The sequence below is a fragment of the Pogoniulus pusillus genome, chromosome 20, assembly GCF_015220805.1.
Source record: "Pogoniulus pusillus isolate bPogPus1 chromosome 20, bPogPus1.pri, whole genome shotgun sequence".
Taxonomy (NCBI): Eukaryota; Metazoa; Chordata; class Aves; order Piciformes; family Lybiidae; genus Pogoniulus; species Pogoniulus pusillus.
Genome location: NC_087283.1, coordinates 3999678 through 4024783, shown reverse-complemented (window position 1 = coordinate 4024783; position 25106 = coordinate 3999678). Strand labels below are relative to the sequence as shown.

The following is a 25106-nucleotide window of genomic DNA, read 5'->3' as shown; positions in this document are numbered from 1 at the left end:
TTTGTTTGCACAGTGACCAAACTTGAGTTGAGGGACACTGAGACGAGCCAGGCATTGGAGAAAATACCATTCTGAAGTTTTGTGGGAAGAAACATCCTGTACATTTCATCTAACACACTTCTATCATATATTGCCATGGTCTGCCAGGCATTTGTAACACAGTAAGTGTTCTTAAATTATGCCAGATAACAAAACACAATGCTGCTTTTGGAAAGGAAGCAACACAGAAGGACTAACTTATTTCAGATGGACGCCAGAACCTGGATTCAGGATAGAATTATCAGCAACACAGAGTGCTCAAACAGCTCTTTATAGGCTCAGGCCCACAAATCATTATTATTTTGCACAAACATGAAACACAATGCCAGAAAATCACTGGGGTAAGCCATCAGAGTTTGTTTCATCCTGGCACAACCACTCCTCCTTTTGGGATGTTGTTATTGTGTCTGTCAACGGGTGGTCAGAAACTAGGGGAGACTGACCAATTAGTAGAGTCCTCATCTGGCAGGGTGTCATGCTGTGTGTTTGTCCTACGCACTACTGCATCTGACACTCAAAATGGGATTCACGTGGTGCCCTGGCAGCAACTCTGCCTGAGAAGCCAAAAGGGAGCCTCCCCCTGGGTAAGCCAGCAGGTGTTAAGTGTATGCTAAACTGGCCTCAGCTGGAAGCCACTCTTTCAACGTTAGAGGATTGTCTTGCATATCTAGCATAGTTTTCTGAGCATTTAACTAGAAATACAGCAAGAATAATGCTTCTTTTATCTATTTCAGCCTATCATTAATAATAAAATTTGTTTGCCTCTCTTTTACGGCAGGTTCAGTAATATTGCACATTTAGAGTAAGGTCTAACTGGAGCAATTAAGTCAATTCCACTTCCTGATTATAATAATAAGATTAGAACAGGAATGACATGCAGAAAGTGCATTCAACATGCAATTTGGAACGCTGAAAGACTCTGGTAACACAGTGGCAATGTTAATAGTATGCTTATTTGTGAAGGATCTGTGTTTTGAGATGAGGGGTCCATCTACTATTTCCCCTACTGGCACCCCAGAGATTAAATACCTCATTTACTATCTATACATAGTTAAAATAGTTTGCATTTTTGAATGAAAGACTAAGATATTCAGGCATAGTGCCACACTTGATTTATGCCTTATCTTCAGTTTAAAACATTTAGTTAAACATTTCTATATGTATTTGCCCATGGAAGTATATGCAGTGTTACATAGCACTGAATCTCATGGACAGACAATTTAATGGTGTTTTTTTTTTTCATCTCAGCAAGACAGAGATAGGAATAATATCTAAGTAAGCTTTTGGACAGCTAACACATTGTTTAATAACAGAGAATAGTGATTTCAATCAGACTTGGAAATACCCTACTATGTTTTCCCTGTTTTAGCAGTAACCAGAGATGTTACTGGCTAAACACAGGCATGTGTACAAACACTTTACATTCTTTGATAGATGGAAGGTATGCATTTAAACTTGCAGTGGGAGAGTCCAAAGACTGATTATCTTATCCATTTATGGCAGCAGCCAAGACAATTCTTTCAGTATCCTGAAAGAGATCCCAGAACTTTCTGATGCAAGAAGTGTGGTACATGGGAGGAAGAAACTACAAGAATATTACAAATCTCCAGATTAGATACAATTGATCTTAGAAATCTGAACTCACAAACAGAGGAAACTCTGTGACAGTGTGTGGGTAAAATCCCTGCCATCGTTCCAAGGCCCAAAAGTGAATGTTTAGCATAAATGAAATATTAGCATAAATGAAATATAGCAGAGTCAGCTTCCATATCAACACTCCCGTTGGCATACTGATGGGAAAAAACAATAGGATGCACAGTACCTGTGTGTTTCAGAAGTCAAAGGGTAACACAACTATCTGTACATGCACTGTTCAGTTTGCTCCACTTGGCGGCTGAAACACACTTTGATTTAATCTTAAATCTTCTTTTCCTGAAGTTTTAACTAGTAATGTATTTTAACTCTTAACTGGGAGAGGACAAAAGCAAAAGTAGATGCTTCACGGATGATGAAATACTTTTAGATGCTTTGGGGGTTCTATTAATGGTGACATACGTTAAAAATTCACATTCTCTCAAAATATTTCCAATTGGCACATAAGACACAATTGGCACACAATTGGCTATAAGACAGTAATATCTTGTTGAATATGCACCTGAGTGAGCTTTAAATTAAACAGTTGAGCTTTTGTTCTTTCTTCCAAACATAGCCTGAACTGTACTGTCTCATCCTAATGAAAACGCTCTGTCTGCTGTCATTTTAAATGACAATAGGAATGGGAGGCTGGAAAACAAAGGCGGACAAAATGCATTAGCAAGGATGTCTACAAAACAGTTGTTAAAATTAAAAGCTTTTTCCATAATTGAAGAGTCCTGGCTGGTATCTCTATTCAATGAAATAAAAGAGAGGGCAAGTGCAGAGACAAAGGAAGAAGATCTTCATTAGGAGTATTGTCTATCACATGGTTCCTCTAAACAAGAACTTTCTAAAGGACTGACATTTCCATTAAAAAGGGCAGGCAGTTTGCTATGAAATGGCATTCTGCTTTAAAGGCTCAGCTTAGGAGCAATTTAGAGCATGAAGCACAGCTTCCAACACCATCTTTTCATTGCTTGTTTGGGTCTTCACAGGATATCGCAGTAGCCACATGAACAATAAGGGAATAACATTATCACCAACAAAAATCATGTGCGCTCAGAGTTTGTTATTTACCCCACAATGCATGCTTAGGAAAACAGAATGTGCATGTGTAACAGTTAAATCCACATAAGGCTTCTATACACTGACAAAATGGATGAAAAGAGGCTTCTAACATCAGGACCCTGGCCCACTGTACAGTAAGGAAATTAATGACAGCAGCAGATAGCAAAATATCCTTCATCTCCAGTTTTCCTTTAGGAAAAATGCACAGGCATGAACCAACTCTTCTAACTTCGTGTTTCCCTATTCCCACTTCACATCTACACTCAATGCCACTCTGAATCTGTCAGCACCAGCGAGAGTCTTTTAAGGGTTTTCATCATACTTAAAAGGCAGAACAGGGGAGCTCTAAATTAGCTCCCCAATCAACTTTTTAAGTAAGACTTAATAAGCCTACTGACTTTTCAGGAGTCGTTTAGTGCCACTTCCCTTCCCTGTCTTGCTGTGACACTCAGCAGCACTTGAGAAGTGACTGCGCTTGCTTAAATGCTGAACTGGAAGCTGATTTAGGTCTCTTCTCCTTCCCATTCCAGCAATTCACACTTACAACACTAGGGACTGTTAGAAAAAAAAACAAAGTGGTAAGAAAAAAGCCATTCTGCTAAAGTTAGGGGGAGGAAAATAGCTTTTTAGCAACTGCACAGAGTTCCTCTTTCTCCTGTCTAACCTTTGAAACAATGGAATCTCTCTCAATACTGCTAAGGATGGAGTAATACACAAGTATCCCTTCCCTTTTAAATTTCCTTTCTATCTTAATCCTAATGGGAAAGTGGCTGCAGTTCTGTGATCCTTTCTAAGTTTCTTGAATTATCTTGTGAGCAGCTTGCTGCAGTTCTTTTTATTAACCTCCAGACCTTACTATTTAACCACAAATAGATGTAGGTCATGCATATTGAATTGTTTTGATGACAGTCTAGTGTTTAATAATAAACTCTTCCCCAGAAAATTAAACAGTTCCAAAGCTGTGCTTTACAAATGTGGCTTTGGAAAGAGCACCATATGACAGCTCAGATGGGCAAAGAAATCACAGGACATTACAATGCTTAGTGCAGAATCTCTCTAAGTTAAATAATTACTTATCATAGAATCATCCTGGCTAGAAAGGACCTCAGAGATCATCAAGTCCAGCCAATTTGCCCACTCCACCAAGTCTGTCACTACACCATGTCCCCAAGCACCATATCCACATGGCTTTTAGACACGTCCAGAGATGGCGATTCAACCATCTGCCAGGGCATCCCATGCCAGTTCCTGACAACCCCAACTTAGGGATGATTATGACAGAGATAAAGAGGATATAATAGAAAATCAAGATATTGCTGTCTACAACTACCTCAAGGGATGCTGTAGCCAGGTGGGGGTTGGTCTCTTCTCCCAGGCACCCAGCAACAGAACGAGGAGACACAGTCTGAAATTGTGCTGGAGGAGATCTAGGCTGGATGTTAGGAGGAAGTTCTTCACAGAGAGAATTATTTGCCATTGGAATGGGCTGCCCAGGGAAGTGGTAGAGTTGCTGTCCCTGGAGGTGTTCAAGAAAAGACTGGATGAGGCACTTAGTGCCATGGTCTAGTTGACTGGCTAGGGCTGGGTGATAAGTTGGACTGGATGATCTTGGAGGGCTCTTCCAACCTGGTTAATTCTATGATTCTATATAAAGTATCAAACAGCCAATGCCAGATAGCTGGCTATCAAAAGGCAACCACCTAATAAAATCAATAATCAAGTTACAAGTTGTTTAGGGCCCTGAAAGTTGTTGTTTTGCATAGCTAGGAAGTGTTTCTCATAACTTTGATAATCTAATGTCCTCGTGTAAAGATGATGTAATATTTATTGGTTCACAAATCAATCTGTCTTAGATTTGCCTTTTTCCTCTTTTCTATTTACCACAACACTTAAAAAAAAATGTATCTATCCACTGAAATATTTATGCAAGTTTGGTCCAGGGGGAAGCAATCTTGTTTTTGCAGATTGTAGTTGGTGCTCTAAGACAACTCCACAGAGTAAGTAAACAAAGAATAAAAGAATTGGTTTTGTGCGTGCTTTCCTCAGGCACACACTCCCCACTCACTGCAATATTTGGAATTTGGTATTACAGAAGTGCCAGCAGCTCTGATGAACCAACAGGAATGAAAGATTTGAAAAGTGCTGAAGATCTTTTCAGAGATTAGTGGTTTTGTTCTTTATCAAAGTTGATAGAAGCACTTATTCTCTCAAACATAATAAATGGATTAGATTATCTGCTGCATTGATCTGAGGGTCAACCGCTTCATTTGATATGCTGTTCACAGTACTTGATTAAAAAATGTGCTATTTTTGAATGTAGTAAGGAAAATGGACTTCCTTTGAAAGATTAAACCTTGAAGATGGCTTCCTGAGCAGTAAACTTAGGCAGAGACCCAAGTATTTTTATGAGCAGTGAATTATTTGTCACTGCAGCACTCAGCTGAGCCTCTTCCCACACCTCTGCCAGTGGAGCTTCTCTGTTGTTGGTATAAGCAAACAGTACAGTATCAAAGCTGTTGGCAATCTTACTAAGGACATCTGCAACACCACCAAATACAGTGTCACTGATTAGTAGATGCTTCACAGTGTAACCCACAGCTTCTATGACTCAGGAGTGTGCTGTATTCTATTTTATCACCACTGACTTGTAGAACCACTTGTGTGGGTTAAACAGCAAAGCTGCATCTTTAACTGTCAGCCTGGAAATTTCTTTGAGTGGTAAAATACACAAAATAAATGGAGAAAGCGATGCAAAAAACAATGAGGTTGTTTTCCTGTTGCACTGACTTTCAATAACTCAAATATGGGCTCCAAATTCGAAAGCGTCAATTACTCTTGATGTGTTAACATAAATATCCCTGCTAATACATACTTTCTTGACTAAAACTCACTAAACAGCATCTGTGGATGTCTCTTGACCTTGCAGGAGCTGTAAGCTGTAAATAGCAACATCCTCTCTAGCTATTTTCAGCAGCCTTTTTAAGTCTCTTCCTCATCCCATCTTACGCACTTTTCTCTCTAAAGGCTGCCTTCACCTAACAACTGCCTATGCTGCTAGTTCATTGCTTCTGGTTAATCCTCTCACATCTTATTCCACATTTCTGTTTACAATTCACCAACATTTCCTTCAGTTTCACATCTTGATTCAAATTTCAGATTACTTTCTTTCCATGAAAGCAAAAAAAAAAAAACAAACCAAACCATTAGTTTGCTTTGTTTTTCCATTACCTTGGAGATTTAGCACTATTCTTCCCACCAATCAGAACACTGTGAATTCATCATTCTCCCAACATATGTAAAGTGTTAGGAACTTTTGCCATTTTGTCATCCACAGATCTATAAATTATCCAGCACTTCTTTTTCACTCTAACAAAACTACTTGATAGCACATCACTTGTTTCCCATCTTACTTCGGTAGCCTCCATCTCTTCTCTGATTTTTATGATGTCCACACAATACCCTTTTAATTTACACAAATGGATGGATATGGCAGGCATTCAAGTAGCCTCCCTGGGAGAATTCTAACTCTCTCTCATATGGCCAGAAGAATGAAAGCAGGCAGCTGTTGAAAAGGTCATCAGGAAATACAAGCTGCAAAAATATTCTCATCATTTAACCCATGCTGGGTCTAGCTTCCAGCCACTTCACTACACCTGTGGCACATTTCATCAAGACAACATTTTTACTACATTTGCAATATGCATAGCTTTTCCTGCCTACACTGTAACACTCGTTCCTTGTGAGAAACTGCCTGACATTTACACTCTTACTCTCTAACAGCCTTCTCACCTCATGACTCTTCTTTTTCCATTCAGTTTGGTCCTAACAGTCCTAAGTAGCAAATCACTGACCGACAAATGCTTTTGCCACAGTATTCAAATATGTTTCTTGGTAAGAAAAGAGTTCCATAGGGAGGTTAAGATCTTCACTGTGTCTACTTTATTTTGTTAAAAATTAACTTTTGCCCACAATCAACTTATTGCATGTCTAAAGACTTCATCCACAGCCTAGCCCAGCACCTCAGTTGAACACTTTAATCCAGTTTTCACGCAGTGAGGCTCCTTCCCCTAGTTTGAACTGCTATTACTAATAAAGCCTTTTGCCAAAAAATCCCTAGGAAAAAAGAATAAAAGTCAACAGTACAGAGAGGCAGTAATGAATGCCGGTTTACATGCTGTAATATTGCATCTTGCCATATGTTCAAGTAGCTTTCCTTGGAGAATTCCATCTCTCTCACATGGACAGAAGAATGAGAACAACAAACTGCTGAAAAGGTCATCAAGAATTACAAACATCACAGACGGCATAGGTGAAAGCACTGCAAAAAAGCAGAGTGCAGGAAGACTGTGTAGGAGTATCATTCTCTAATTGGCAGTATTGAGATAAAAAGTGCACTTGTATGCTACCTTTATTAATATTAAAATGACTATTGCAAGGATACTTTACAGTGTAGTTGCCAACGGGTCCTTTTTCTAATAGAGAAATGAAACGACTTCTGTTACTTTCTGTGCTGAATGTTTCTCCGTTCCAGTAGGTTTTAAGGAAAACTGAGTAATCAGTGCTTGCAGAGGGGCACTCTGATGTTCTGCAAAGGAGTACTCTCTTCACAGAAAGTTATCTTAGAATTCAAAGTTTTGGAGTATATCTTCTCTCCTAAGCAGTAATAAATACATTTCTTGCCTCACTGATGTCTAGAGGCCCTCTAATTCCCTGCTGTGCCTGTTAAAGCAGCCCATAAAGGCTATGGAGAACTTCACCAGTTTCTTCAGCAGCTCTCTTAGAGCAGATGATTTTTCTTACATAACTAAAGGTCACGGAATCACATTTCACCATCACAGTCAAAATAAGTCCATTGAGAAAAAAAATAATGTACCATGACTAGAGCATGAGTACAGACACTGTTACAATAGCTGGTTGAAAGTCAGACTTCCTGAAACCAATCAAGTAAAGCTGGTTTTTCAGATAACCTGTAGCCTCAGAAAATTAAAAACAAACACAAAAAATCAAACTCAACCACACAACCCCAAATCTCTCAAAATAACCCCAAGGAAACAACAAACAAAACCTCTCTAACAACACAATTACAGTAGGGCAGGCACTGGAGACAATCCAAAACTGATGAGTTCTGGGACACTGTACCTTTTCCCTATACAAAGAAGTAATTATGATAGTTTAGACAGAATTAAAGGGAAAAAAAACAAAACCAAACCACAAACAGAATATAGATGCAGAGACTCAGAAGTATTTGGTTAAAGAGCAACCTTTTCCATTTGTCAATACAAGTAAATGCCAAAGTAAGTCTGTAAGAGTACTGGCAGAGTAGGTAGGTATACAAAAGCAATCCTCCACAACTTTTTCCACATGAAACAACTGTTCCTTTAATATGGTACCAACACTGGAGAGATGCCAGAACAGATCCAGTATCCTTACCTGGAAGGCAACAGAAGTTGTTCCAGTAGCTACAGTACCAGAAAACTTGGAAAGTCCCAGCCTTACCCAAGAGATCAAAACACAGAGGGACATTTTATAAGCCTGGATGTGACTCTCCTCCACTCAGAACTGATAGAGGAGACTTTGTCACTTCACTGTGCACATGGTTTTGTGCACTTGGAAGAAAAAAATCACAGCATCACCTAAGGACAGACTAAGATAATTCAGGCTGACATAATCAAAAAGAGGATGCCAATGACTTCTCATACTGGGAAAGAGAATTGCTTAGCCCAGAGACATTCACTATTTGCAGGAACTAATCACAACAAAATTGTGATGATTTAACAGCCATTCTTTTAGGAAAGCTGTTTAATGCTAATCTGCTGCTCATCAGGATTGTTTTCTTCAAACTGAAAGCCTAAGAAAAGCTTAGGCCAAAAGGAAAGTCGTAAGCTTAAAAATCAGACTGATTATGCAGCAAACCAAAAAGCTTAAATAAAGCTTTTTGAGAAAGCATACAGAGATAGTCTAAATCTTAAGAGCTTGGCTAGACAAGGAAATTAGTGAGCACAAGTTGTGACATGAGCATAACATACACTAGGAATTCCTAACTAATTTGCTAAGAATATTAAGGGTTTGACTTAACACAGTTCACAGAGTACAACAGCAGTGCTAAGGAAGTTATCCTCTCCTAATGTTCGCTACAGGCCTCTCCAAAGAGCTTGTTAAAACCAGTGAAGTTAAACCAGTATAACAGCCCACACAACAGCTCCTTACTTGCTGCAGGCTGGCATGTTACTAAGAGACTTAGCAGCAAGATTGGTTAAGTTCTTCAAAATCACTCTAGGTCATGCTGTGGCATGGTAGCAATGGAGCCAAGTCTGTCACAGAGAACTGAGCTTAGTGACACTGTCACCATTTTTGGCTGTGGTTAATTGTGGGTCGAAACCTTTGATTTTTTTCTTCAGAAAGAAAACCATTTCATCTATTTGCAAAGTGGATTAAGAAAAGGGTACTCAAATTGCAGCATAAGAACATCCTTCTAATTTTTAAAGAAGAGCTTTCAGAAGCAAAGTTATCACAGAAGAGTATTACAGGATACAAATTATTTTTAGTTTAAAATATGCAGAATATTAGAGAGAAAAAGAAGTCTAAAATGCCCATAGCAGATGAAAAGAAACCAACTGGAAGTAACTTGATCTCTAAGGTTCCTTCCAATCCAAACCTTTCCATGATTCTATGAACTCCTGATGACTCGATGGAGTTTGCCCTAGTATTCATGTGGCCTTGCAGATAGGACAGTTTCTGTATATGTATTGGGCATTGCTGTAGAAGGGCAGGGCTTGCAAAAGAAAAAAACCCAACATTTTTTTATCTAAAAAGGTTGGGGCTTTTAAAATTCAGGCTCTCTGCATGAAGACTTGAAAAAGAATACAACATTTTTCTCACTTTCATTTCCTTTCTCCCCTTTTACTAACAATGAGTGGTTTCAGAAATGTGATCACACTTGATGCTCTTTCTCTTTCTTCACTTTTACAGTTTCACAGAAGCCTTCTATCAGAGCATGACAATGCATTTAACACTATCACTGATTGTTTACTAGATCTCTTAATTCTGACAGTGGTGGCTATGGTGCTGTGCTCCTCTCCAACATTACCATAACTTCAACCAGATGATGACCCCCTTGGTAGTTGTAATAGATGCATCTAGTTGTGAAGGCTGCACACAACTCAAACTGCCTTTGGGGGAGACTAGCACTACAATAGCCAAGGGCTATGGTGAGCAGTGTGCCCACCTAACCACAGTGCTGGCCAATGTCCAACTCAAGCTGAATCTGGAAGAGAAAACCTTCTCTAGCTGGTATGTAAATATGACTAAGTCAATGATCTTACTCCATACATAGTGGGCAGCCCAGGGACTGTTGAGCTCTCCTGCACTACAGCAGGCTGCACACATGCCTGAAGTAGGGAGGCCTCTCAAGGTTACTCCTGGAGAAGAGTCCTTGCTGCAACAGATTTTTGGTGACTGCCAGCATGCCAAACTTTGATATCCTAGCTAAGTGCTACAAAAGATATATAATCCTTTAGATATAAATGGCTGACCAAACCTGGGACTAGGAGAAGGAGCTCAGAAAGCAAGGAGGCCCTCTCTGAAACTCATGACTCAATAGGAGGGTCTTCCCTTCCAATCTTGTCCTCAATATATAATCAAGTACACGTTGCCATTAAATCTTATTAACCACTGTTGCATTTGCTATCAAACTTTGTTAATCCATTTATTTATACCAAACAACACAGTGCTACTTCCCTCTTACAATTGCAGTGCATTACTCCATCCATGAGAGAGGCTTTCTGAGATGAAAGGACTACTGCAGTTTCCTAGCTGCACCAGAATTGAAGAACAAATCTACACTGTAAATATGGCTGACAGTCCTGAGGACCACATCAGATGGTGTCTCCCAGAAAGAGCATTCTGTGTAGGGGCTGTTGCAGTGGGGCATGTGCTTTGCGTAAGGGAACACCAAAAGAGCAGAAGAAGACACACAATAACACTGTGGGAGAGGAATTACAAAAAGAGGTGACAGGCATGGATAACAACAAATGAAAACATGAATTACTCTTTTCTTTAAAGGTTCAGAGTCAGTTAGGAAAGGGAAAGGCAACCAAAGCCACAGAACTAACCTTGACACAGACAGCTGCCAGATATATGGGTAAGGTTTATGATTTATGAACAAAGATTTAAAGCATAAAGATTTATGCTTTGCATTCCAATCAGAGAGTGCCAAAGAGTTTTCTGAGGTGGTTGCTCACATTAAGGCTGTGAGAGAGGTGTATTTTGTTCATTGTCTTTAATTACTGCACAGGATGGTACCATGCTTATTCAGAGACCTTGCCTTCCTGTCATTGATCTATTTCACCTAGACTTAAAGCCTCAAGCAGATGTGAATTTTATTTTTAGTATCAACATAGTCTTTCTAAAAGGAATGGGTGGACCCCGCTGGGTTGGTAGGGAAGAAAAAAAAGAGAGGGTTGGTGTGAATGTTAATTGTGGTTGGGAAGACAGTGCAAGGAATGACCGAATCTACACAGCAAAGGAAGTGAAGGACAAAAAGTTTGGAAACTGTGTAAATTTTAAAACTTTTTGCCCATACTGTTACAGTGAATTGTTCCCATGCAGTGCTACAGGCCAGGGACAGAGTGGATGGAGAGCAGCCAGGCAGAGAGGGACCTGGGGGTACTGGTCAACAGGTGACATGAACCAGCAGTGTGCCCAGGTGGCCAAGAAAGCAAATGGCATCCTGGCCTGTATCAGGAATAGTGTGGCCAGCAGTACCAGGGAAGTCATTCTGTCCCTGTACTCAGCACTGGTTAGGCCACACCTTGAGTACTGTGTCCAGTTCTGAGCCCTTAATTAAAGAAAGATGTTGAAGTGCTTGAATGTGTCCAGAGAAGGGCACCAAGGCTGGTGAGGGGGCTGGAGCACAGACCTACAAGCAGTGGATGAGGGAGCTGGGGCTGTTCATATTGGAGGAGGCTCAGAAGAGAACTCATTGCTGTCTACAACTACCTGAAAGGAGGTCGTATCCAGGCAGGGGTTGGTCTCTTCTGCCAGGCACCCAGTGACAGAACGAGAGGACCCAGTCTCAAACTGTGCCAGGACAGGTTTAGGCTGAATGTTAGAAAGAAGTTCTTCATGGAAAGAGTGACTGGCCATTGGAATGGGCTGGCCAGGGAGGCAGTGGTAGAGCCACCATCCCTGGAGGTGTTTAAGAGGAGGCTCAACGAGACACTTAGTGCCATGGTTTAGTTAATTAGAAGGGTTAGGTGATAGGTTGGACTCGATGATCTTAGAGGTCTTTTTCCAACATGGTTAGTTCTGTGATTCTGTCTCACAAGTCACAAGTCTGGCAGGTGCAGACTGTTGCAACATTTTAAGACCCAATCCCACAAATGTCTCTGCCATTGCTGAAGAGCATACTTTTATAAATGTACTTTGATTAACATGCTTAACATTTGCACTTTTACTTAATTGCCCTTAATTAAGTGTGAACAAGCTTATAACCCAGAAGCTGCCAAAGCCCATTCCAAATGAGAACAGAAAAGGGTCATCAATGAGGTTCATTAAACAGGTTAATACTGGTGGGATGCTAACAAGATACATCCGTGAAAGTGCTCAGGTCAGATTTTCTATGTCACTTGCTCTACTTGGATTGTTGAAAATGTGTACCTACAACAGCTTCTTCAGCATCACCTCAATGACCCTGAAAAGTTTTTAAGCAGAATAAACAACTACAAAGAAACCAGTGGATGTCTTGTGGTTCAGCTGTCTTCTGTGCTCAGCACTGTAAACACTAAACCAGCTTCACATTTCATCAGAAAGCAAAAAGAAAACCAACAAAAATAACATAACAGACAAAATTCTGAATAAAAGCATTGCTTGCTCTAAGAATAAGGAAAAAGGATACTTGACAACATTAAGAATTGTACACAAAGACAGTGAGTCACAGTAAGCAATCTACAGAGGATCACAAATCAAATACAAGGGAAAGCAGAACGATACTAAGAGATGAAATATTAGCATGGGAAAAAATCACATGGTACTGTAAAACTCACAGAAACAAATCCCAAAGTAGATAGGGCAGCTGGACTCTTCTTCCTTTGCACTGTATGTCTAGGGAAAAAGAAAGTAAAAAATTACAGTAGTGAAAATTTGGCACTGTGTTAAGTATGGCTTTAGCTTAACAACAAGGGATAAGTAGATGGCAATTCAGATTCAGGGTGTTCTTGGTCTGCTACCTCTGAATATTTGTTAAGTTAAACCTGGAATACTAAGTTAATGCTGCTGATTTGAGGAAGGACTGAGAGCCTGACTTGGATGATTGGTTCTCACACATGGCTTTTTCTGCCGTCTAATTCAGTGTGAGTACATGTGTCAGACTGGGTTTTGCTGCACAGTGCCACAGCCATCAAATCCCAACACTCACCTTCTCACCCTGGGGTGCTGCTCTAGCCTCATTTCATTGAAGTATTTAACCAGATTGCTTGGTCTATGTGCATTTTAGAAAATATTTATGAAAATTCTTCAGTTTAGGCATCAGACAACAATAGGACTTGAGCAGTCCTAAAACTAAGTCCATATTTTGTGCTGGATATAAGCAGGAAGCTGCAACGGGGACTTGTGTGCACAAGAAAGCATAGCAGTAAAAGTTTAACCAGCTGTAATGCTCATTATGTTAAAAAAAACATATGAAGGCTGTAATTGTCTCTCTTCTCCTTAGGTGGAGACAGGGAGGATGTTTTACAATAGACAGATTACTCTTGTAATAAAACGTCCCTTGGATGGCTCAGAAGACAACCGCATGGGAAAGTTCATAGGAGAATGGCAGGATGAGGTGGGAGAAGAAAATCTTTGACACAGAAAAACTTTGTTGTGCTCCTCCAATGAACAAATGCTAATACTTCATTTCTAGCCATCCAAAAACCAGACACAGCAAAATGTATCCCCAGCAGTAAAAAGCACTGCCCTATTACCCTCCCACTGTACACATTTAAACCAAAGGGCAAATAAATGTTGGCAAACAGAAATGTGATGACATACAGTATTTTCTTTGCCACAATCGCTGGAAGGAGAAAAAAAAATCCCCTAGAAAGATTAAGAAGCAAACATAAAACTGATCTTGAAATTCCTATTTGTTGATGCCCTAGGGCAGGTACTTTTTCAGCATTATACCTAGTTTTGAAAAGAATCTGCCTTTTGGGGCACCTATGCTGCTGAAAGTTGGTCTGGCTTCAGATACAGACACTGATTTGCTTGGTAAAAATAAATAAATAAATAATAATCAATGTACCTCTGATTAAAGCAGGTATTACACATACAGAAAATCTTCAGGAAAACATCCATTGAAAAAATATTACTTCATTTGGAAGTATTTAAAATGAAAGTGAAGGAAAGGGAATGTATTTAAGAAGACCTGAATTTTTACCCTGGCAATGAATCCTTGTTTTGTAAACCGTCTAACCTGCAGAGTGCAAATCAGTAGGAGAAGGATTAAACTCCATCCATCTGCAAGTAAGATTACTGTTCTGCCTTAAATGTTCCTTGTTTTCCTTTCCCCTCAATTATTTTGGCATTCAGTGGCTAAATCTTTTATTTGTGGTACATATGCCGGCTGGAATTATATTATCTTAATGGACATAAGATGTTCTCAGTAGCATAATTGCTAATTCTTAGAGAAACTTTTGCCAGATTACCTTCCTCCCTGCTTATTACTCTTCTAGCCCCTAGCAGGAGGGCATATTTTGTTTGATGTTTACTAATTGTGTTTATTTCAAACGTATCTGATTTTTAGCAAAGCCACTGAGGTTCTCCTTGCACTTTAAATCTGCAGGTTTACTGTAAAATGCCAGGCACATTGAGATGAATCAAACTCATCTGAGCATGAATGAATTGTAGTGAGAAAGTCCCTTCTGGCATCATTTCTGGGATTAGTAATTTGTGAAATTGTGGTGATGCAGGAGAACAGCATGAGAAAGTCATTTCCTTCCCTTTTGTCCAGTCTAAATGCAAATCTGAACTTTCTTGGCAGTTCATTTGCATATTAATGCACATAGTATTCTACTCCAGAGATCACTTCAGATTTTCTAAATTAAGTTGGGTGGGTGGGCTGAGAAAAAAAGGGTCATTTTTGTCATACTAGCACAAATATTCTTAGATACTTCACCAAGAGCAGGCAATTATTTTGCTTGCCCTATGTCTATTTCGATTTTCCAACTGGACCACTGAGGAGATGCAAAGGATAAAAGGCAATGCTTGACCAAAAGGAGAGAAATGTTTCATGTCACTGAAGAACAAACATGATGAAATTAAGAAAGGGTAAGAGTGCACCCCAGTCTAATTAGCATTTCTTCCTAGTAGCTTGGGAAATGTCAGCCACCAGTTGGTAGCAAAATAAAGATGTAATGTGAGTAATAATGAATTAAATTGTGGCTATTTGCATTGAAATGTTAAGATAATGATCTGAAATTACTATTGTAAATATTCCTCTTGACAGCTGAAAATTGGACTTAAAGCTAAGAGTACTTTGGATGAACTTTAAGCCATGAAATCACTTTTAATGCTTTACACTCCTTTTGGCTATGACAGTGAGTTTCAGAAAGTTAATTTACCTCTGTTTTGTTCAAGCTGTTTTGTAATTGATGCATACATCATGGAGGTTTTAATGAACAACTACAGGGACTATTTACCCTATTCACTAAGTATAACTGAAACACTTGATTACTACTCCTGAGCCAAATAAACCCATAGAGTCAAGCACAATTTTGGCTGGTGATTGGAGGAGGTGAAAACAGGAAGGATCTGTTTAAATGAGAAGAAAAAGGCAATATTTTTAGAAAATGCCTGATTATTTCAGATACATCCTCTTGCATTACCTTCAATTTATATTTTTGCTGTTAGCACTGTAAATAACTTAGGGAGAATTTACACCTGTATATCTACAAACTGTCAGAGTAAGGTTAGATGACAAAATGGAAAAGCAGCAGATACCTTAACAACATCTGCTGAGTAAATATCTTACCAGTAATAGTGCATTTAAAATCAGAGTTTATTTACAGACTACAGAGTCTAATTGCATTGTAATATTGTAGTGGCCATAAGACCATGCTTTTATTTAAGGACAGGTCATGTAAAAGCTTTAAAATTACTTAGAAATATATCATACAAAAAGTAAGTTTGCAAAAGAATGCTAAAGACTTCTACAGAGCAACCAGGTTTCTGAGCATCTAAACTGAGATCTCCCCAGATCTCTTTGATGGCTCTTGCTTTCAGAGACTACTCAGTTCCCAGAGGCATCCTGCAGCGGGCAGTGAAAAATGGATGCATTCAAACAATCACAGGTTTTTCACATGTAATTTACAGGGCTGATGAGATTCAGACTACCAAATCTATATTCAGTATATCAATCCCCCAAATCTGTATGAATAATCAAGACTGCCTTCTTTAACTCCCCCTAAAGTCTGCCCTAGCTTAACTCCTTCCTCTTTCCAGCCACCAGTAATCTCATCTTGTTATGACCTTTCAACAGATGGGTCTGCAGGCCCCTGCCTTACAATCTCCTAAAGCCAAATAGCTCTTTGTTTTCATGCATACAGTCTAGCATTGAATCATTGGGCCAAGCTATCTTCTTTATTTATATGAATCAGCCACCTTGCTCATCATCCTCCCTGTAGTTATTAGAAATAGATTTATAGCTACATAAAAATTTGTAAAAGCCAAGCACTGTTAGTACTTCAATTTTAAATGGCTCTGTAAAGAAAAAAAAGATGCTGTAGCCTGACTATATGCAGTTTACGGTGCTTCAGGTGTAACTGTTACCTCTTTCTTGTGCATCTGTACATCTTCTGCAGAGTGTTCTTAGCTGGGTTACCAGAGAGTAGATGAAAAATACACTCTACTGAATCATCCTGCATTTCATATATGTTACATTATATATACGGATGAGGGATGTACTAAATGTAAGCACTGTCACTTTATTTATCACCCATTATCCTACTGTAGGAACAGTTAAGCAACATTTTATCTCCCTGTTCACACTCAGAGTCAAGTGAGTTGTTGCATTTCTAGTCCTAAGATCTTATATTTTAGTCCTTTTGTCTTATCTTCCTGGATAGATAAAATAGATTTGTCATCTCTACAGAAACGTCATTGTTTAGGCAGCACAAAGGCCTTACCAGTATGCAAATAGCCCCTATCTGCTATGTTCAATGCTATGCATTCAGGACTGGATATAAAGCTGCATAGGTTCCCAAAGCCTGAGTGAGTTAAATAAGAATACTTTAGTATATCTTGGAAATGTTTTTGGAGAATTGACTGGTATTCCCATTTGTGGGAAATCACTAAGCAACCCTTGAGCAACTCTCTCAAATTGTGAAAGCCTAAAAATGTCATACAACATTTAGCCAAAAGGAAAACCAAAACAGAAGCAAGAAATACAGTATTAACAATGTAAAAATGTAAAATGTTAACACATTTGGTGTCAGCTCAGCATCAGGATTCTGTATTGCAGGTATATTTTCTGCAATGAAAATCTGTGTAAAGTATAGATGAACTTGAAACATCTGTGAGTGATCTGTCTTGAAGAAGAGTAAGTGACAGCCTGAATGAGAGATATCTAGAGATCCTGGTCAAAAGTGACATAAAATGAAGGCAGCTGAATGAGAAATTGGGGTGGAGAAGACTGTGCCTTGGAGCCATCTGTCCTGCTAGACTCATTCATTTCTTTTAGCTTCCGTTGATCATCTTAGTTGCTGCTTTTCTGCTCATCTCCATCATGGAGAAGCATAGAAAAGCTATGCCAAGTAGCTGTACATCTATTTACACTTTGATGTACATCTATTTTCACTTTGAGTGAAATGCATACATGACAGATTTGCTAAGGATCTGACTTTGGTCAGCTCTGTGTTTATATTTTTATATTTGATCAGGAAAACAAAGATGGGAAATGCTATAAATGTGAATGCAACACACTCTTAAAGCTCATGACTTTCCTGCTTTGCCTCTTACCTTAACATTAACAGCTTTGGACATATGACTGCCTTGATGTTTAAGGGTGGGAGGGAGAAGGGGAGGGTGGAGAGAAAGAAGGTTACTTGGTGTTTACAGTGTTACTATTTAAACAGTTCTAGCTCTGAAAAGCACCTTCCTTTCAGGTCAATAAAATGGCTGCAGGCCAAGTTCCCATCTGTGCTTAACTTATATTTGCTGGCTGGAGACAATTTTCTACTAGGCCTGTTTAAAAAGAAAGCAGTGTATCATGATAGTTCTCTGCCAGCATGTGTGCAAATGTAACTTCAATAACTGATATCTCAAAAGTTTCAGTCACACTGATGTAATATATCCCTCACCCTGATGTGATATATCTCATATTCTACTTTCTGTCTCTATTGTAAAATTCCCAGCTCTGTCTTTCTTTTGTCGTGCTTGTCCAGCAAGTATTGGACTTCAGTGGAAACAAGTGTGTCATTTCACCACATTTCTGCTTGATGAAGTAAGAGTATCACCAAGTCATAGTGTAACATTGAAAAAACAAAAAATGGTTTCAATCTGATACTGAAGAATGACACCTCCCTCCTCTTCCCTGCTTCATCTCCTTGTGCCTAGTGCCACAAATGAACCAGCCAGGTGAATGTATGATCTTTATTTCATCCATGAGTCCTGACCTTTCCCTCTAGAACAGAACTGCAGCTATGACAGTGTCAGTATTTTCATAGGAGTGGCCTTGCATCTCCAAAAGCAGGGAAGAATATCTTCCCTAATTGGTGAAAGTGATACCATAAAAGAATTTGGGGTGACAACACTGCACAGAAGACCTAAAAGACACAGAAAGTCATACACAAGAGAATATCACAGTATGTCTGCAGCAAAACATACAGCAACAACATACAAAACAAAGCAGAACCAGAGATGACAAACAAAGAGAGGCTGATGGGACATTTCGGAAGGCTGAAGACAGGTTGCCTGAAATGCTGACCTATTCAATATATAGGTCAGCCTGCCATATGTAATGAGCTGTTGCAGTATATTGTAAAACCGCTGCAAGAAACCACTGCTATAGCTTTATCTCTTTCCTATTAGGAGTAAAGGTCAGGCACAAGCTCCTTCTGTTGCTCTTGGCTGTTCTGAGTGAAGGCCATAGAAGGAACCCATTATAGAACAAAAGTGAATTGCTCCAGGCTAGCAAGTTGCATTGCCAGTGGGGAGGCATAGTGCTAATAAAAATGGTCTGGTTGTAAATCATTTAATTTCTTGGCTGCTCCTACTCTCATTTTCAGATGGAAGTTGATGTTTTAAGAGCTTTAAAATTCAGCTCTGGTCAGGAAATTATTTTAGTTGTTTGAAAAGCAGCTGTTTGAAATGACTTTATCATTTCTTTAGCCTCAGTGGAACTTGAAATCAGCTGCTGAGAGATAGATATAAGTGTACAATCCTCTGGTTTTGGGGTGTTTTTTTTACCTCCTTTAAATAAATAACTATGAAATGTGCTTTCTCATTAGCATTCTCTTTCATCAGTCTTGCTTGGGCTTGCTAGCAAAGGACTGCTTAAAAGTCTGTTAAGTCAAGTGAAGGCCAAGGAACCTGGGTTCTACCTGTGCTACTCTCTGTTGAGTGGTTTGAGGAAACCACTCCATCCTGTGATTTTAAGCCTAGTCCTGTTTTAGACCATCAACTTTTTTAGGCAAGAAACTAAGTTGATTCACACTTTTGCATGTTTTACTTGATTTTTTTCTAAAAATGAATGAGTCTGACAGCAGGTACTGTTATTATAAGGTGTATATATCATGATGAAATTAAGAATAACTCTTACATTTTGGTTCCCAAATACTATGGTATCCCATCTTGGATACATAATACATTAGCCTGCTTACACAAGCACCCTATATGATTGTCTCTGCCAGTACACTGCTTCAGCTTCAGGCTGGTCACATGTTTGCTGGATTCAGAATTAAGCTGTGCATGCTGCACCATTATGATGGCTGAAAGTGATGCATTAGTACTGCAATCTGGATGTTACTTTCAAATATTCATGGAACTGCATTTTTTTCTGCTCTTCTCCATAGCTGAGATTCATATATTTTATCAGGGCTCCTTATGGTTTGCACCAATCTAGTTTATTGACCCATTTCATTTTAAAGGGTCTTATGTACTCTGTAAAATTAAAGTAAATTAGTACATTTTTTTGCACCTCAGAGGCCAAACACTGACATGAAAAGTGCTCACATTCTACTGAGATGATTACATTGAATATGAGAGGGTTTAGGGGATGTGTAAAGGTCTTAACGAGCTGCAGAAAACAGGCCCCTCTGCATGATAAACTAAGAATCTGAAAAGCAGACTAAATAAACATGTAAAAATAGTTTATAATATTTTTATGGTACAGTTTAAGTTACTTACTAGCAGTTTCAACACAAAAATAGATTTGCCTGACTAAAGAAGATCACTTATGCACTTCACAATAGGCATCCCACAGCTAACCTATTTTCTTAAAGTGACATTAAAAATTAGTAAAAGGAAATCAAGCAGTTTTGTGATACCATGCAGAGGAATAAGTGTTTTTAATATCTTAACAAAATTAATTAGTGCGAGACTGGCAAAAATCTGCTCCTTAAGAACTGATTCTTAGGTTTGCAAAGAATATTGTGCTTTTCTTACTTCTCATGCCAGCATAAGTATTTCCTCTTTTGTTGCTTCCAAAAAACATTAACATCAGCATCAACAGTGAGTGGCAAGAAGTGGAAGCATCTGATCTCAATCATTCCATACCTATCTTTTGCTTCATGTCTAGTATTTCATGAGGTGTCAGAGATAATACTTCAAATGTACACAAAAGAAGGTAGTTATTAATCCAGAAAGGCAGAAATTGGGTCACTCCTTATTTTTGTTAAAAACACAATATGAGGTAAAAAAACTTGCAGATTTCTTTGCATTTTTTTCTATTTTCCAGAAAAGTCTGAACAGATAAAAGAAAAAACAAAACAAAAACCAAACCCACACAGGAGAAAAAGATTTATTAAAAATTAAATATATTTAAACTCTAACTTATGAAACCAATGGAAAACCTTTTTAATTCCAGCTTTGTCTTGGGCGTTGCTTTGGATCAAAGTACCTTCAAGTCTTCACAAGGCCTGACTTTAAATCAGAGCTCTAAAATTCTGTTTCCAGCTCTGCATTTTCAAACACAGATTTCTGTGCTTAATTTTTCTTTCTTAAAAAATAATGCAAACTCTGTCAACCTGCAAAGCACCTTAGAACAGAAAACACGAGCAGTGACATGGGATTGGGATGCAGTTATACACTGCAATACACTGCCACATTCAATTTGTTAGACTGACCCAGAGATATACAGAACTACTGTAGTAACAGTGACTCAGTTATTTAAACAAGTAATGTACAAGTCACCTCTTCTGTGTGGTAGCAAATGATAAAGAATGATAGATTCAGAATTTCAGCCTCAGGTAATTATAGACTCTGCAGTCAGCCTCCAGTGAGCTGTTGATGGGTATATTCAATCCCCTCACTGCTCAGAACTGTGCCTATATTCTTTGTAATAACTATTTTGGCTGATGGCATTCTGATTTTACTTTAGAACACATTATTACACAAGAACAAATAAAAGACTAAATATGTTAGGAACTCCTTCTTTGCACTTTAAACAATAAACATTTTTTTCCATTATTCCAGATGTACCTTGGTGTTTTGGGATATACAATGTAAGTATGCATAAACACTGTTATCTACCACATACTCATGAGTAATACTTCCAAGCAGATGGTATAAATACAAATACTACTGCAAAAAATACACAACATCTCCTTTGATTTCAAATAGATGCTTGAAAACACAACTGAGTTGCATACTAAGTTATAGCCTCTTATTTTCTATCAGGTGACAAGCTCCTAACACTACTTCAAGAAAATGTTGTGACCAAGTCCAATACTGTATACAATCATACAATAGTTTAGGTTGGAAGGGACTTCAAGGAGCATCCAGTTCCAAGCCCCTGCCATAGGCAGGGACACCTCCCACTAGAACAGGTTGCTCAAGGCCTCATCCAACCTGGCCTTGAGCACTTCCAGGGAGGGAGCATCCACAACCTCCCTGGGCAACCTGTTCCAATGTTTCACCACCCTCACTGTAAAGAACTTCTTCCTAACATCTACTTTAAATCTCTCCTCTTCAAGTTTAAACCCTTTATCCCTTGTCCTGTCATTACAAGACCTCGCAAACAGTCCCTCCCCATTATGTCTAATGCACTTTCATTTATTTTTTCATTTAAAATTTTAGTTTATTTTAACTTCATCCATTTTCCTTTCATCAGATCTTCCTCTTCTTCCCTAGGCAAGTTGTATCCAGTTTCTTTATCCCTGTCTTCTTCCACAAGGCTGAAAATTTTCCTTTCACAACTATTAAATCTTGGTAGTATCCAAAAAGGTCCACAGTGAATTTCAAGAAGAGGACAAACACAACGTAATCATGGCCAGATATCCTTATATACTCCAAATATCAGCAGTTGGCGGCATCCATAAAAAGACTTACTCAGAGGCTCTAATTCCCTATGGTCTTTTCCAATGTGAAATTGCATAACTCTAATTTATACTCTCTGCCTCTGCAACTTGAGGCAACGAGTTCCACAATTTCAGTACTGCTGAGCAAATGTACACTTGATAAACACAGACTTACTATTCCTTTTTAAATGTTTATGGGACATGCACATTAGCTTGACTTCATAATCTAAGACATGCAAATTGATCTTTATACCAATGTAAAAAACATTAAGTCATGGGAGTTTCACATGGACATATGATCTTCCCACAGACTGAATTGTATTTTGAGGGCTATAATTGTAGCAAACAGCATGTAATTATTAGAATGACACTCTTTTTGTTACCTCTGAACACTGGGAATACTAGAAAGGTTATTCACAAAGATAGTACAGTTCCTTTTCAGAATAATAAAACAAAAAGCTACAAGAAAGCCATAGCCTATTTTTAATACTTCCATTTGTCATCAAGTGACAGAGATGTCAAAACTTCAAATTAGTAAAATAAGGTAAAAATGTATATGAAACTTCAGTAGTATCTGGTAGTTGCATTGTGCAATTGTACACATCAAAAGCTATCCTGACAGCTTTTTCATACTAAGTTAAAGTATAATTATTTGTTTATATTTTGAAGTTCTAAGGATTCTGTGTACATATTTCATTTGACTGTATCACAAAAGAATAATTTATTGCAACTACCTAACAAAAAGCTTCCAAACCTGGCTGTTTCAATTCCTCACTCATTTCCTTCAAAAAAAATCTTTCTTTATACTGTCATAAGATTTCCTTTCTCCATCCCTGTGCTGTAAACTTCTAGACTGTATCAAACTTCAGTCTCAAAAATGTCAAACACAACAAAAAACAGAAATCACCATAGACTAAGCTGGTCTCAGAGCTCTTTTGAGCATCACTCGCTCTGGCTCCTGGGTCACTGCCTGAGCTGAATATTCAAGCTTACCACTACCAGCCACACTGTTGTTGATTCTTTGAGCTATGTTATTAGAGTGAAATTTACAGGGGGAAAAAAACATCCATCCATTTTTCTCCTCCTGTTTCCTTAACAAGAACATAACATAGGAGCTGGAAATTAAAAAAAAAAAAAAAATCCATTTTGAGCAATGCCTGTTTTTCTTAATTTGCACTGCAAGACACACTTGCTGTGGATTTCTGTGAAAAAGAAGAGTTTTAAAGAACGTACCAGCAGGTTAAAACAAGTCTAGAAGACTGATCTTGGAATACATCCTTTTTTTTTTTTTTTTTTTTTTTTTAATATAAGGATTACACTGACTTTAAGCCAGGGGAAGAATGTCACTGTCTTTACACTTGCTGTGTTATGACACAAATGCAGAATACAATACATGCTTTAATATTTGCTTTGATGATAAAGAATAAGAGCACTAAAAGGGAAGATTTGGTCTGCTATGTCAGCTTTAGCAGTCAAATGAACAGAGTATTCCTCAAAGTCCCAATATAGCCTGGCTGGGGCAGACAGTAGATAAGGAAAGGAGAAATTATTTCACTTTCAGACTAAGCTATTTCTAGAAGAGAACACACAAGATCAACCTTTGGTAACCGTAAAACATGAATTCAAAAGCAGCTTTTCAAAGGAGCCTTGGTATTACCACAGTACTTTCCCAAGATATGTGTAGCTCACTTAAACCCTAAGCACTAACCCAAACTCCTAAGTGTAACCCCTAAACCTGACCCTAAAACCTAAACCTAACTCATAATCTTAACACTAATCCTAACCTCCAAACCTAACCTAACCCTATGGGCACTCTAACCCTAAACCAATCCTAACCCTAGTGCTAGTGCCAACATTAACCCCTAACGCCAAACTCTACCCTGAGGCAACCAAAGCTGTGCCTTTCCTCAAACGGGTGTACCAGACTTCCATCATCTGCAGTTAAATCCAGTTAAAACCTGAGAAATAAACTCAGGGAAACAACCAAGACACAAAAAAAAACTTTCAGAGCTCCTAACTGAACCATTAAATAAAGAGCTCTGAAAAGCAACCTCTGCCTGCATGCCTGTGCAGAGGTCTGTTCCTGCAGCCATACTTCAGAGCAATGCTCTGAGCAGGGCACAGTGCTCTGAAGGCACAGGCAGCACCAACCTCCCTCCAAAACTTGCCTCTGAGGCTGCTCCTTGATCCCAAAAGCAGCACGAAGTGTCCTGCTTGGTAACGGCCTGCAAAGAGGCACCCATTACCCATTGCAGGACCAGTCAAGCTACAGCTGCATTCCCTTCCACCAGCTGCGCTGTCCTCCTCAGCAAACCACGAGAACACAGGCATTTTACAACAAACAAGCATTTAAACAATTCAGGCAGCTGCCACAACCACAAATCTCACCTTACTCAACAATCTCTTCCTATTGGGAAGGAAAAGCCCAGTGCTCCCTGGAGAAGGAAAGGCAGAAACCCGCCGGGCCAAGGCTTTCTCCTCCGGCCCTCTCCCGGCATGGCGCCGCCTCACAGGGGCGCAGGAGCGCTCGCGCTGCGCCCGCTCGCGCGCGGTGGCTCCTCGCGGCCGCCCCCTCACGGGCAGCTGCGAGCAGCGGGAAGCGGAGATCCGGCGGGGGGAAAGGTAAGCGGAGGGCTGAGGGAGTCACACCTGTGAGGGGTTTGCGACTACTCTAGCAGTTACTATGCTTAAACGAGCAGCCGGGCTCCTTTTTGAAGTGTCTGGGGCCCTGTTTTTTCCCTCACCACATGCTGAATTATTTTCAGCCGAATTACTCATCTCTGAGGGGGCAAGCAGGAAAAGTGTATCAGAAGTAGCTTCCTGTCCTCAGAGATGGCCATTTGTAGGTTTGAGTAGACTCCATACTATAACACA

The 25106-nt window shown here is 39.2% G+C and overlaps 1 long non-coding RNA gene across 1 annotated transcript in view; it reads right to left on the bottom strand.

Moving 5' to 3' along the window:
* Positions 1-24806, bottom strand: part of LOC135184191 (uncharacterized) — a 102622-nt gene extending 77816 nt beyond the window's left edge. Inside the window, exons 1-2 of the long non-coding RNA XR_010305895.1 lie at positions 24621-24806; positions 12786-12843 (exon numbers count right to left, since the gene is read on the bottom strand). This is a non-coding gene — a long non-coding RNA (uncharacterized LOC135184191). The remainder of the gene's footprint in view (positions 1-12785; positions 12844-24620) is intronic.
* Between the last annotated feature and the right edge of the window lie 300 nt (positions 24807-25106).